Consider the following 15,321-nt stretch of genomic DNA (forward strand, 5'->3'; position numbering starts at 1 on the left):
GAACTTATATGGATTCTTAGCATACTTTAATTCCGCATAAGTTAGATATTTTGATTTATTGCACTCAAAGTTTGGCAAAATTTCTAAGTTAATCAGTTTTCATAAGGTATTGTAATTGACATATCCTAAATGACTATGCCACAAATTATTTGACTCTAGCAAGTAAGAAGAAGCCTCGGCTTTCTTCATTTTAACAACCATTACATCAAGTTTGAAAAGGCCTTCATTGAGGTAGCTCTTTCCTACATACATTTTATTCTTGCTTATTATAACTTTCTCCGAGACAAATACACACTTAAATCTATTTTTAACGAGAAGTGTTGTCGACACTAAGTTCTTCCTAATATAGGAACATGGAGAACATTGTTAAGAGTCAACACCTTGTTGGAAGTTGTTTTTAGGGATATCTTCCCACTTTCTTCAACTTTGGTTGTTGTATTATTTTCCATGAAGATCACTTCTTTGGGATCAATGGTATCGTATAAAGCAAAAGTTTTTTTGTCCACACAAACATGTCTAGTGGCTCCTGTATCAAACCATCATTCATTTGGATATCCAACTAGACTGCTTTCAGAAATCATAGAACGTATATTTTCAATCTTTACAGTCGTTTCCAACATTTTTTTATCTGATCTCTTGTTTTGTTCTTATTCAGAACTTGACCATTTAGAGCTTTGTGGCCAACATCACTACCAACGTAGCAACTGCCTTTGAACATTTTCTCATTCTGCTCTTTCTCTTGTCTAAAAGACTTCTTCATCTTCTTATTATTTGGAGCATTATCCTAAACAGGATTTGCAACCATCATTGGTGATTCTCATTCAACTCATTATCCTTGTCTATTTTGGAATGACTCACATGATCTTTCATACCAGACAATTAATTTTCAATCATTAATTTTTTCTAGAATATGAGGATTTATACTTGTGAACATTTGCATTTCAAGTTTTGCCAGCCAAAATGACATCATTTGCTTTCATTCTTTGAAGTTTACACCAAAATATTTTTCTGATTTCTCTGTCGTTTTCATTGCTATACCAATATCTGAACGACTTAATGACGCAACATTGGTTGCCGTTTTTATATCTTCAAATCACCAACCGAATGAACTTTGAAACTTGATGAAGTTTTTCTGACTTCAAATCAGAATCAAATTCAAATGGAGAAAAACACCACGGGTTTTAAACTCCAGAAACCAATACATAAATTTTAATGAATCAATGAAGTTTTTATATTCTTCAAACCGAATTTTCATACTGATTTCTCGATGAAGTTTTTATATTCTTCTAACCGAGGGAGTAGAAATCAAAAGATTTTAGTCTCCACAAAGTCAGATCTAATACAGATTAATCAAATATTTTATTTATAAATGGCGATAGAAAAAATTCCTTCACCAAACAAGCACAAAAATAAATATTTTTACAATTTTCTTAAAATTGTTGATTTTTTTCGATCTTGATAAAATCTATATTTTCCAACAATAACTTTAAAACACATGTTCAAATTAACAAATGAAGAATCAAATAAAGTTTAAACTCTATATTTACAACTTTAAACTTTTGACAATAAGTTCAACTCAACTTATGAACATCAACAAATTGAAGTTCAAACTACTTTCTGAAAAATAGCAAAACCAAATGTTAAGAACTTTAACACAAGTTCAACCAACTTATGAGCTATCAAAATGAAGTTTCAAGAACTTCAAACAAAAGTTTAAAAAGTTGAAGAACTATCAATACGAAGTACAAACTATTTACTGAGAAATAGTAAACCAAACAATACAAATTAGTATAAATTCCTTAAGATTATTATTTCGGCGGGTACAAAATCTGTATGTTTTTTATACAAACTTCAAACTAAGTTCAAGAATAATTTTTCAAGAACTACAATGAAGTTCAATACCTTCAAACACAAGTTCAAATGAATAATCAAATGAACCATCAAATGAAGTGTCGATCAACTACTAAGAAATGAAGATGAAGCAGAAATTTAAGAACTAAGTCCACCTACTTCACGGTATGTCCTTAAAAAATTTATTTTCTAAAGTACCCGAGGTTATGGAATCTTTCCCCCAGGATAAAATGGTTCACTTTTTGAAAGTAGCGGTACCTCAAACTTTCAAAAACTTCGAATACACTCAACAGTTTGATGATCACACGAGAGTTTTTAAGATTAAGGAGAAAAGAAATCCATGACACAACACCGATGCAAGATAAAGAGGGCAAGAGCTGTTGGGGAATGATCACGGTCGCTGCTATAGAAACTCCAACAGACCTACAATATGGATATATTCCAAGAAGGAGATATAATAAGTGTAGTAGCAGTACAACCACATGTACTGGAAGGTATCAAGGTCCGATCAAGATTAGAAACAAATAATAATAATAGCAAATGGAAAGAAGCCATAACTTTTAGTAAAGTTCTGGTTACTAAAGACCGTTTATATATGCATTACTATCAACACTAAGTCTCTCTGTGACCTACTTGTCATTTAAAATTTTTGTATTTTTATCCTTAATAATTCGCTCCACCCTATATTGTTATTTCATTTTATACAACCAAGTTTCTAACCTAGTTCGGATAACTCTACTGGGTTTACTATATCAATACTTGAATTTATTGGTGGCAATCTGATTTCTTATTATTAAATCCTTATATAGTGAAGCAAATCAAATCATGTAGTTTTAGGTACCTATACTCGCGACATATTCCTTCAAGACTAACTGGCAGAATCCAACCATCAAATAAATTATAGTTTTTCATAATTCAGATAATCATAATGCATGAATAAAAACGTACACACAATACATATGAGGAATGAATGCATGCAACATGTACAAATTCTCTTTCACTTCTTAACTCATTACCATTATCATCAACAACATCAACATCATGAAATATTATCATACTTATCATCAACAACATCAACATCATGAACATCATGATGTAACATCATACACATCATCATCAATATCAATATCAATATCAATACCATCGACGACATAGACATCATGAGATCAATATTATCATCATCTCATCATTAATGAGACATGAATGGGTATGAAATGTAGTTACAATCACAAACACTGCCCAAAAGCAATTACTTAATTCAATCATAAGCATATGTACAAATCCACATAGACTGCCACACCTCTTTCACCTATACTAATCTCTATAATATCACATCATTCTTATCCTTTTTACCACTTTTTCTCGATTGATTGAGGATTCATTTATAATATATATGTGCATACCTCTTATGATTATACTAACGTAATGCTTTCAAGCTCAGATATAATTACTTGAATAACAATGTTTACTCCTCAAGTCCTTCCGTCTATTTACATTTTTTAGTCTTCCTCGCCCTCTTAATAATATTTACAAACCAAACGCTACCTCTCAATTCACCTTACTAACATATCCTCTATGTCATACTTATACCTTATTAACATTCTCAATACGATAATTTGTTACGAGAAAAACTAAAAATATCCAAATGCAATCTGAGTTCGTTACCTTTTCTCCCATTTTATCATATTCAACCTTAGCTTTACTCATAAACACCAACAATTATTCAATGAATCCTAATTCATACACGATTTGACTAGATATATACGTGAGTATCATAATAGATTTTCTCAACAACCATCTTCTCTAATATGCATGGCTAACCAGATTATTATTAGTTTCATCCATCCAAACCCCATGTCCGAAGGCCTAGGACATGAAATCCCCCGACATAACTATCAAAATTACATGCACCTAGTCCCAGTATACTATAATTTAATCATAACCTACCTTGCGGATAAAACATGTTGTTATTAAGAGAAAAGAGTAATCTAGCACATACTAAGCATCTTTCCATGTCGGATTTCCATCAAGTATGCCTCCAAACTGCCCTTATGAAGCCAGGGCTTTAAAATCTCATGACTATGAAAGTGGGGTTTATCCAGGGTGTTTTTGGAGAAACAACGACCTAAAAGGTTGACCAAGAAAGGATTTTTAAAATAACTCGGGCTGGCAGGTTTCTGCTGCAATAATAAGTTGTAGGCCAACCTAATTTTTTTCAATTCTTAGCCCAATTATTCTGGGCCATATTTTCCTCCAGTAAATAAACTATCTCAGGTCCAGTAAGAGTATTTTATTCATTATAAAAATTTCTTGAGGCATTTTTACATATAACGATACTTTGGTTCATTAGATTGTATATCAATTTATCCATCATTTGTCTTCGAAAGCTCACTGGGTAAGGGTCAAAGATTTTAGACACAACTTGTAAAGGACTTCGGCCTATGTTATGACGAAGGGAGGACAACTCTAATTCCCGCTAGCTCGATCACCTACTCGGTTTATGCTAACGATAAAATTTCATTCTAACTATCTTAAACCTTAATAGGTACTAACACTATTCCACCTTTTATTTGCCATACTTACCAAGTCATGGAATAAAATTATGAAAGTATTTGTGTGACAATTATTTAAAATACCTGAATATCATATCGTACCACAATGCAGGAAAAATTCGAGACAACACAGATACTCGAAGACTATATCATTGTGGTGGTTGATTTACCACTACTGCGATAAACGTACCACAACAGCGGTTCGCGACAGTTCAAATAAGAATTTTTTTAATTTTTATTATCTTTACTCCCCACTCTAAAACTCTCTGATACAATCACCTTCCAGGCTCAGTTTTGAGTAATTACTCATCTTTACTACTTTATCTAAGTATTTATCATTTTAGAATCATAGGAACCTATTAGAAATCAAAAATTTTAATTGAGTTTTGGGTGAAACTTTAAATTTTGAATTATGGTGGTGTTCTTGTAAGAAATGGTGGTTATTTTAGATTTTTCTTAAGTTTACAAAGCTTCTACAATATTCTGGGCATAAGAGGTACGTAGTTCATGGAGGATGTTCGGCCATAAAGGGGTGGAAGGTGAGGGGTTATCTTTATTTATAATTTTTGGTGATTAGAGTGTGAACTTGAGTATTATACACTTTCATTTCAGAGAAGAAAGGTTTATACGAACTTCACCAATCATGATCTACCCTAAAATCTCAAAGTACGTAAAAAAAAGTCTGAAATAGGAGGGGAAATTAAAAGGTTGGAGATGATAAAACTACTCCAACAGTAACTTTTCTACTACAGCAGTAAGTAAATGCCGCATTGGTTAATTAACTATTGCGGCAGTACCGACTGTATCCTAGATTTTTATTTTCTTATAGTTTTCGAATCTTTGACCCCCCCCCCATTCTGTAGTTCCCTATTTAGGTTTCTAACTTTGAAATTGCAATGTTTGTAGGACTATTATGGACCACCAATCATACTATTGAAGATTTTTCAACACTGCTAGCCGCGATTACTATGAGGAAGACTTGCATAATAGAGGTTTTCTCAAGATAGAGGAATTATGATGAGAGACACGGAGGATGAGTTATTAGACTTTCATAATTAACTTATGATATTTAGGTGGAAGATTTTGATGAAGTCCATCCAACAATGCAACTTGAAATAGTTGAAAATTCTATGTCATACTCTCAATTGTGGAATGGTCTGTTACCCTCCCTACTATTTGCATTAGGGGGAAAGAATGTCTCGGTTGATGTAACCACTATTAATAATGCCTTTGGGGTTCTAAACCACTTAAATGTTTCTTTTGAAGATAAGATTCGAGGGTTGAATTTAAAGTGGGCAACCTAAGTCTTAGTGCCGGAGGATCGAGCTTATGATGTAAAGTGGTCCAACTTCAAGGGAATTAAGAGCTTGTATTTGTCAATTGAGGCTAGGATGTGGTTGTAGCTAGTATCCCGTAAGATCCCTTATTTGAGAAATTTTTTGGATGCAGCATTTCATTAGGCTATAGTGGTGGCGGGTTCTCTTGCGAGGATTGAGCTCAATGTGAAATACAGATTGTGGATGAGTGAACACACTCTATACTAGAGAAAGGTTGGCGAAGGATGTTTTCATATCATTCTAGATTATGATGTTATGTCATAGGGGTGCCCAAGGGTATTTATGATACTCAGAATATGTGTGATGGGTCATACAACCAACCCACTGAGGGGAAGGGACATACATGTAAAAAGCAATAAGAAGAGAAAGATGGGGGATTAAGGTAAGAGTAGTTGGGATGGTGAGAGATAAGGAGTCGGGTATCACTTATAATCAGACTTATACACCTCTCAGTGGTTGAGAGGCAGACTTTACCGCTGTATGATGTTATTTGAAGAGGACTCAGTTGCCTCCACCTAAGTTGTATATTTTGAGCTCTACTGTCTCATCAAGCTCCTTTGAGCCTATGATGAGCTTCAAAGAAAGCTAAATCAGAAGAAGAAAAGTGTCGCTCATGAAACCACATGCCAGTGAGGATGTGGAAAGCGGTGCAGGTGATGTTGAAATGCACCCCTCCTACCAAAATCTCCCAAAATAGACAAAGAAGGACACTGAGGAATTTTTATTTCTTAGCGGGATAGAGGAGGAGAGTTTGGATGTTTCAAGCCTTTGAGATGACTCCACTATCAAGATATCCCCTCTGTTTTTATATTTTATTTGCTAAGTGGATTTGGCTTGCCCCCATTTTAGGCTTTTAACAAACAATCACTCTTTTTAATTTTTTTTGTCTATTGCTATCACACTTCAATAATAATCATTTTAGCTTACCTTGCATATTAGAAAGGATTTCTAACTTTAACTATTGTGAGTATAGGGTTGCTTTTGCAATAACTGCAAAATCACAAAATAGGTAAAGAATTTTTGGTAGCTTACTGTCATAAATCACTGTAGCAGTAAACGTTCTATTGCAGTATTGTCACTATTATAGTAAAACTAATGTTGTCATGGTACCTTTTAGTGGCTCTGCTATTTTATTTTCTAACCAGTCTGAGGCTCTGTTTCTATAAAATACTCTACCCCAAACACTTCTGCCGTTTATTTTCCTCTTGCCTACATAAAACTTCAACTCGAATACTCATTTTATCATTATGTTCTATTACGAACGTGATTTAAATTCACAATTTCAGCGAGTATAACACTATCCTTCCTCTCTGCTCACCCAGTTAGCTACTCCAAAATATTTTCCCTTGCCCTAAAATAATTAGGCACCTAGGTAGTTCGTCAGAATTCAAATAGAAATTAAGAAACTCTCTAAATCACAGAGATTTGAGACATATCTCAAGTCATGAAAATGAAGATAAACCTTGAGATTACACCTGATCCCAACGATGCCAGGATCCTTTAGCCACATATATATCGAATCATTACACATCAGAAACATTCACGCTTGAGAGTTTTAACCACTGCATAGTAAGTCGCCATATACTACACTTAGCATAAGCCATATAACACATTCCTACACATTATTACTTACAACAAATACTTCACACAACATCAAACAAAACACAACAAATTAACTTTATATATTTTTTTATTGATCTCTACTAGTTGGAATGTCTTGTTCCAACATCTCAAACGTTAAAAGATAATGATTGAGGTCAACTAGTCCCAGTTATGATGGTTGAGATACTAATTAAAATCAACTAGATATTAATTGAACTCAATACAATAAGACAATATTGAGATAATACAATAGAAGAGAAGAAAGTGAAATAGTTTTCTAAATGTCTTATAGCCTCCTACAGATTTGATGTGGACGTTAATACACTAATCCAAAAGAATTTACTTGACATTTGCTCTTATACTGAAAGATTAATAATATGGAATCTGATACCATCTTGTCACAATTCAAGTTGTGGATCGTGCAGGCACCTATCTAACACTATCCTGGATAGGAGAACCCATACTATCCAATCATTCAAGTCATGTGAAAGTTTAAAGCAGTTTTAATTCAAACTCTTTAAATTCAATTGATACCTAGTAATTGTTTTCAATACATTTAAAAAGTAAAACAGATACAAAAAATAATTAAAAGTGAATTCCCAGAAACTAGACTAAATTAGTACAAAATCACTAGACAAGGAGTAGAAAAATTCATGACACAATATTCATGCAAGATAGAGAGGGCAGGAATTGTTAGAGAAGGATCATTGTCACTGCTATAGAAGCTCCAACTGACCTGCAACATGGCTATAACCTTGAAAAGAGATATAGTAAGTATAGTATCAGTATAATCACAAATACTGAAAAGTATCATCGACTGATCAAGATTAAAAAAATAAAATAATAATAACAAACAGTGAGAAGCCATGACTTTTAGTAAAATTCTAGTAACTAAAGCCCGTTTACACAACATTACTATCAACTTTTAGTCTCTCTGTAACCTTCTTGTCATTTAACATATTTGTATATCTTTTTTCTTAATAATTCGTTCCACCCAATATTGTTATTTTATTTTATACAATTCTATTTCTAACCTAGTTTGAACAACTAAACCGTGTTCACTATATCAATACTGGGACTATTGATGGCAGTTGGGTTCCTTATTATTTAATCCCTACATAAAGTAGCAAATTAATAAGGCCAAAGTCATCGATAGACACTCAAACTTGTTGCCAAAATTCACTTAGACACCTAAACTAAGGCTTGTTCCTATCAAGCCCCTAAACCCCCCATATTTTGTTTCAATTGGGCATTTTTTGCCTACATGGCACTGCGCGTGCAATGCACTTGCTGTAGGAGCGTGAGGAATTTTTTTTTTACTAAATTACAAATTAAAATGTGTCAAGTGGCACTGAGGGGGCCCAAAAATATTAATTAGAAAATTTATATTTAAATTATTTATTAGTATAATTTTTAATTATTATAATTTCTTAATTCTTTTTAAAAAAAAGCACCCCACCCCCCATGTCACCTTATTCACAACACCCCACCACACCACACCCCACCAACTACGTCTTCAACCCCACCCCACCCCCTATTTCATCTTATTCACAGCACCTCCTCCCACTCCGCGTCATCTTCTCCATCCCCAACCCTGTTGTCATCTTCAACCCTCCCCGCATCAAACATAACATAATCACAGTAGAACACGAACCATTATATTACTGTAAAAATGAAAATCATGAAAATGCTTATGATATTAATGGTGGTTGTAATTTTATTTTACAAAAATTGTCAAATTTCAAAATCAAAGGTGAACGAAGAAATTTCAAAATTTCTGGGACTAGATCTATCAAACGACGGACCGAAAATCAATTCCGATGAAAATTTCGTCGAAAAAAGCTCGAAAAAGGACCAAATCTCTCACCAATTCACTATTCCGATCGTCCGCTTCCCATTTTTCAGTCCATTTTTGATCTTGTTCTCCCTGTTTTTGGCCTTCTCTGATCTGCTTTCCCTCTCCCGATATCCCACTCTCTATTTTTTTTACTGTGTGCGTGTGTGTACTTTTTTCGGTGTGAATCAGTAGTGTGTGTGCGTATAGAATCGTGAAGAAGCTCCCCTACTGTGTGTGTGAAAATCTGTGTATTCTCTAAAGTATAAGGAGGTTGGAGAAGAAGATGAAGGGCGTGGAGGTAGGGGTGGTTTTTTTTTTATAAAAAAAAAACTACTATAATTCTTTTTAAATTATAATTTAATTAGTTATAAAAAAAATTAAATTATTTTTGGATTTAATGCCATGTGTCACCTTTTAATTCGTCATTTTTTCCACGTCATCGCGTGTGTGTTGCACACACTTCAGATTTTGGCTGATAGACAAAAAAAGGCTCAATTGAAACAAAATTCGAGGGGTTTAGGGCCCGAACAGGCCTTAGTTTAGGTGTCTAAGTGAATGTTGGCAACAAGTTTGAGTTCTTATCGATGACTTTATAGTTTTAGATACCTATTCTCACGACATATTTCTCGGGACTGACTAGTAGGACCCAGCTATCAAACATAATTATAGTTTTTCATAATTCAGATAATCACAATGCATGAATAGGAACTGTAAACACAATGCATCTGAGAAATGAATCTATGTAACATGCGCAACTTCTCTTTCCATTATCAACTCATCACTATCATCATGAACAACATTAATATCATGAACATCATGATACAACATCATACTCATCATCAACATCATGAATATCATGATGTAGCATCATACTCGTCATCGTCAATATCAACATTAATACCATCAGTATCATGAACATCATGAGCTCATTATCATCATCATTATCTCAACATCAACAATATCATAAATGAATATGGAATGCAGTCACAATCACAAACAGTACCCCAAATCAATTAAGTGCACGATCATAAACATATGTACAAACCCTGAGGGACTACCATACCTCATTCACTTGTTCTGATTCCCACAATATCATGTCGCTATTAACCTTTTTGCCTTTTTTTTCTCAATTGACTTAGGATTTATTTATAATATGTATGTGCGTACTTCTTATGCTTATACTCACATGACTCATTCTAGTTCACATGTAATTACTTAAATAACAATGTCCACTCTTCAAATCTTGATGCCTATTCGCACTCGTAAGCCATTCCCGCCCTTTTAATAATATTTACAAACCAAACACTACCACTCAAGTCACCCTACTAACGTAGTTTCGACGTCCTATTAAGCCTTATTAAAATTTTCAATATGACAATTAGTTATCGAGATAACTAAGAATAGCCCAATGCAACCATAGTTCCTTACTTTTCCGCCCCTTTTATCGTATTCAACCCCTGCTAGACTCATAAGCACCTACATTTGTTCAATGGATCCCAGTCCTCACACGATTCAACTAAATATCTACGTAAGTATCACACTAGCTGGTCACACGACCATTTTCTATAATACTCAAGCCTAACCTGATTATTATTAGTTTTATCCATCCAAACGCCATGCAATCTCCCTACATTACTATCAAAATTACATGCATGTAGCCCCAGTCTATTACAATTTAATCATAACAACGAAACATGCTGCTATTGAGAGGAGAGAGTTATCATGCACGTGCCAAGCGTCTTTCCATGTTGGGTTGTCGTTGGATGTGCCTCGAAACTGCCTTAATGAAGTTAGGCCGTTGAAATCTCATATGAGAGAGAGATTTATCCAGGGTCTTTTAAGGGGAAAAAGACGACCTAGAAGAGTTGAACAAGAAAAGGTTTTTAAAATAACTCGAACTGCCTGTTGTGGTAAGCAGCAGATCGACACAATTCCTTTTTTTTTAAATTCTTGACCCAATTATGTTGAGCCTCATTTTTTCCTACAAAATAAATTCCCTCAGCTCCATTCGGAGAATTTTATTCGCCGTAAAAAAATTTCGAGGTGTTTTCACACGTAGCAACGTTTTGAGTCGTTACATGTAAATATCTTTTCCAGTTCTTTCCTTTTTTCCTTTTGTATTTAATTTTCCTGTTTTTGTCTTCTACTTGGCCAAGAATTTTTTAAAAAGTTCATTAAATAGAAAGGAAAAGAGAAAAAAATGAAAGTTAAAAATGGCACATTTCCAGTTAAGTACATAAAACAGTGAAAAAAAAAGGTTAAATACATTAAAACTGCAGATTGCAACTAGGATTTTCAAAGATTTTTCCTTTGAAGACAAGAGGAATTTTACGGGAGGGGATGAACCTAGTCCTGCATGCATTAATTTTGAGTATTTTTATTTTTACTTTATTCTAAATGTTGCTGTAGTTTCTTCTAGAAGGTCTAATTATTAGCTTATTAGAAACTAGTGAATATCCCCGCACTTCGTGCGGCTACAATACCGAAATATTATTGAATTCATATCTTGATTTTTGTAAAATGTATTTTATCTTTCATAATTAAATACATTATGTTTCTTGAATGAACAATTACAACATATTAATAACCTATTCACACAAAATAGCGGTAAAAACCTTAAATAAAATTCAACGTCATTGCACACCTATTTAATGGTAAGTATAAATTTGAATGTTCGTTACATATTTTACATTATTTTAACTTCAAAGCTCAAACGAACAATGTTCCAAACTATCGGCAAAGTCTCGTTGGATTAAAATTTTGAACACTACATATTTTACATTTTTTTAACTTCAAAGCTCAGAACGACCAATGTTCCAAATTATCGGCAAAGTCTCGTTGGATTAAAATTTTGAACACTAAATTCTTAAGTTGAATTTAGAACAACAAAATATGTATAGTAATAAAGAAATATAAACGCCATCAATGTAAAAATATGACTTAAGGTAGACAGCATCCATCTCTCAACCCATAAGTTGGTTAAGTTAAATAATTGATTAGTAACTAAAAGGTTCAATCTTGTTTTCAAGAAAAATATCTAATTCTTCAAATAAATTAGCTTGAATCATTAAAAAGAGAAGTAATTTCAAGATGCCGACTGAAAAATTTGATGAAGAAAGGAATGACAACATCAGGCAAAATTAAATCAACATTCAAAATTGGACAAAAAGAAAAATAATATCTACGGTCGCTTGCTACGTCTGATCCATCCTATAGAGCTCATATGAAATGTCTCTATATTTTCTCTTTCTTCGTTTGCTGCAAAAATTTATGAAGCAATATAATAACATAAGTTATTAAAAAGGACAAATAAAAAACCAAGTTTGAACTACACTTGAAAAATTCAAAAGTTGATTTGAAAATTTTAAGCAAATCAAATAATAAAATTTTGTTGAAGGATACAATTGGGCTATTCATATTCAGTGTTTGACAACATACACTATTAAGTGTAAAAGAGTAAATGATTAAGAGGAACAAATAAAGAAAGATGTAATTTCTGCAACGATGGAAGCATCACCGGTAAATTCAACAAATCATAGAGCGACCAGTTATACAAGTACAGAGCGACCAGTAATAGTGATTTCCTAACTACCCATAAGAGGAAATACTATTATTATATACCATAAATGACACGTATGGTAGCAAATTCAGCTCCACACAGATGAATGCCAGATAAATATCAATTGCATAATGCCTCTCCACAAAATGTAAAAAACCACATAATTAATCACAACAATACCTTGCCAACATATTCCCTTCTGGAAAGGACCTCTGGAGCAATTTAAGTTGGAGTCCCAACAGTTGATTTTGGCCTTGAATGCAACAGGGACGACTACAATTGCAGGACAAAACTATGAGCATATTGAAATTTCTATGGGCATAATTTAGGTCTATATCTACAAAACAGCAAAACACATCAACTTTTGAGTATCCAAAATCACATATCTTCAAGCATGGAGCTGCACTTCCATCAAGAAGGGTATTCTCTAGTTTCAGATGTCTATGACATATTTACTTCAAAGACAATGGAAGTTTGATGAGGGATGAGGACAAAGGGCATCCCGGTGCACTAAAACTACTGCTATGCATGGTGTTTGGCAAAGAGCCCCACTACAAGGGTGTATTGTACGCAGCCTTACCTTGCATTTCTGTCAGAGGCTGTTTCTAAGGCTTGAACCTGTGACCTCCTGGTCACATGGCAACAACTTTACCAGTGACTCCAAGTTTGATGAGGGATGAGGACTAACTCTCTTAAATTAAAAGATGGCATTTTTTATGTTCACAATTAAAAGAAAAATCATCTGTAAATTCTTATAAGTTCATCACCAGGTTGTGACAGTAGTGGACTCCTAAAATAAGCTGCTGAAGAAAGTATCTAGCTTGAAATAATAGTCGCAAGAGCCAAATGAGAGAGGGATTAAAGAAAGGGAATCAAGGCTCCTAAGATCCATGAGTGTGGCCTTATAAAATTACATATTTCGTTCATCACAATTTGTTATCCTTCATAATCCTTTTTACACCAGAAGCTTATGCGAGACTGATTATTGACATAGTTAAAAATTTTAACTATACTCGTCTTCACTGAACCTTCCTGCATTGCAGACGCGCTCAAACAGTTCTCCACCAGCTGCATATTCCATGACAATAGCAAGATGAGTTGGAGTCGATACCACCTACATCTCACAAAACAAATGAACAACAGATTAGGCCAGTTATTCCTTAACTTATCCTTTACATTTTCAAAAGAAAGCAACATGAAAACAAAAAGACATTGCAAAATAGTGAATTATATGAACACGCTTACCTCCTTGAAACAAATTATGTTCGGATGTCGAAGTCTTGCTACATTCTCATCAATCTACAACAAAAGTGGCATAACTCAAATCTATGGAAACCTTATATAATATTGCATATGAAAAAGAAACCGGGGAACCTAGTTAATTAAAGAGTGTTTAACCAATAATTAGGGAAAAGCACAATAAACAATACAAAACAATGAGCATCAGACATTTAAAACAATTAGAAGATGTCAGATTAGTGACAAAAGACAGTAATTATGCAAACCTTGTGTCCTCTCTCAATGTATTTCATAGCCACAGGCTCTTTTGTCTCCTTGTACCTCATGAGCCTGGTAACACCAAAATTCTCAGACCCTATATCCTTCACAAGCTCGTATCTTTCCATATTCTTATCCTTCAAAAAATCCTATATATAACAAAATCCACCAAACTTGAGAAGCTACAGGCTCCAATGTAAGAGAAGAACTTTACCTTTTTGATGTTGTCAGTGGAGCTAATATGTCCCTAATCTTCTCATTGTAGACTTCAAGCACACTGACAGATATTTCATAGGTGAAAGTTTCACTCGCCTCCTTCGCGATTTTAAATAATGCTTCGAGAGTCCTGTAATTGACTCCCCTATTCTCGTTGTACCCTCTATGGTGATTGTTTTGTCTTTGTCCATAACCAAAGATACATATATTGTAACCGTCTAAAACTAAAATAACCATCGATCAAGCATTGGCATAGTCAACACCTATCAAAAGACGATGAAACTATTATAGGGTGAACAACTCTTCTACTATTTGTTTGTTTGTTCTCAATCTTAAAGATGCAAGTTCTCAAAGATTGATAATACTCCAAATCCGCTCCCTCCGAAAACTATATTAAAGAGGCACTCTTCCGACAACCAGAAAGAGGGTTCTACTTTAGATTGACATATCAATTCAAAGTATGCAAACTTTCAACATATTATCTAGAATTTCAAATCATTCACACTGCAGCAACTTATCTGCCTTCGTGATTCTTTTTAAGCATGCAGTAACTTTTTTCTGGTCGTTTTAGCAAACAAAAGTTTTGAAAGATTACAATCAAGTAGTTTATCTTATTACTCTAGCAGCCATCATTCAACATTCTATAATTACCTATATTATCTATAACTGGATAAAGAAGAGAGCATAAGAAGAAAAGACTCACATAATGACCCTTTAGGTTATGATGAAGTGTTTTTTTACTGGCCTAAGGATGAGTAATATGTTATATAGTTCAATATTTCCCTGCTCATGGTCTGAAAGAAGAAGAGCTTTAGTGCAATCAATGGAAGGATGTTTAGAAGATCCTGAGTCATATGTTTGTTGGGAAGC

General features: G+C 33.8%; 1 pseudogene; it reads right to left on the reverse strand.

The window, feature by feature from the left end:
- Positions 1–601: 601 nt before the first annotated feature.
- On the reverse strand, positions 602–14,363 carry LOC107846260 (annotated as a pseudogene).
- Positions 14,364–15,321: the final 958 nt, after the last annotated feature.

Source organism: Capsicum annuum, chromosome 11 (genome assembly GCF_002878395.1).
Source record: "Capsicum annuum cultivar UCD-10X-F1 chromosome 11, UCD10Xv1.1, whole genome shotgun sequence".
Taxonomy (NCBI): domain Eukaryota; kingdom Viridiplantae; phylum Streptophyta; class Magnoliopsida; order Solanales; family Solanaceae; genus Capsicum; species Capsicum annuum.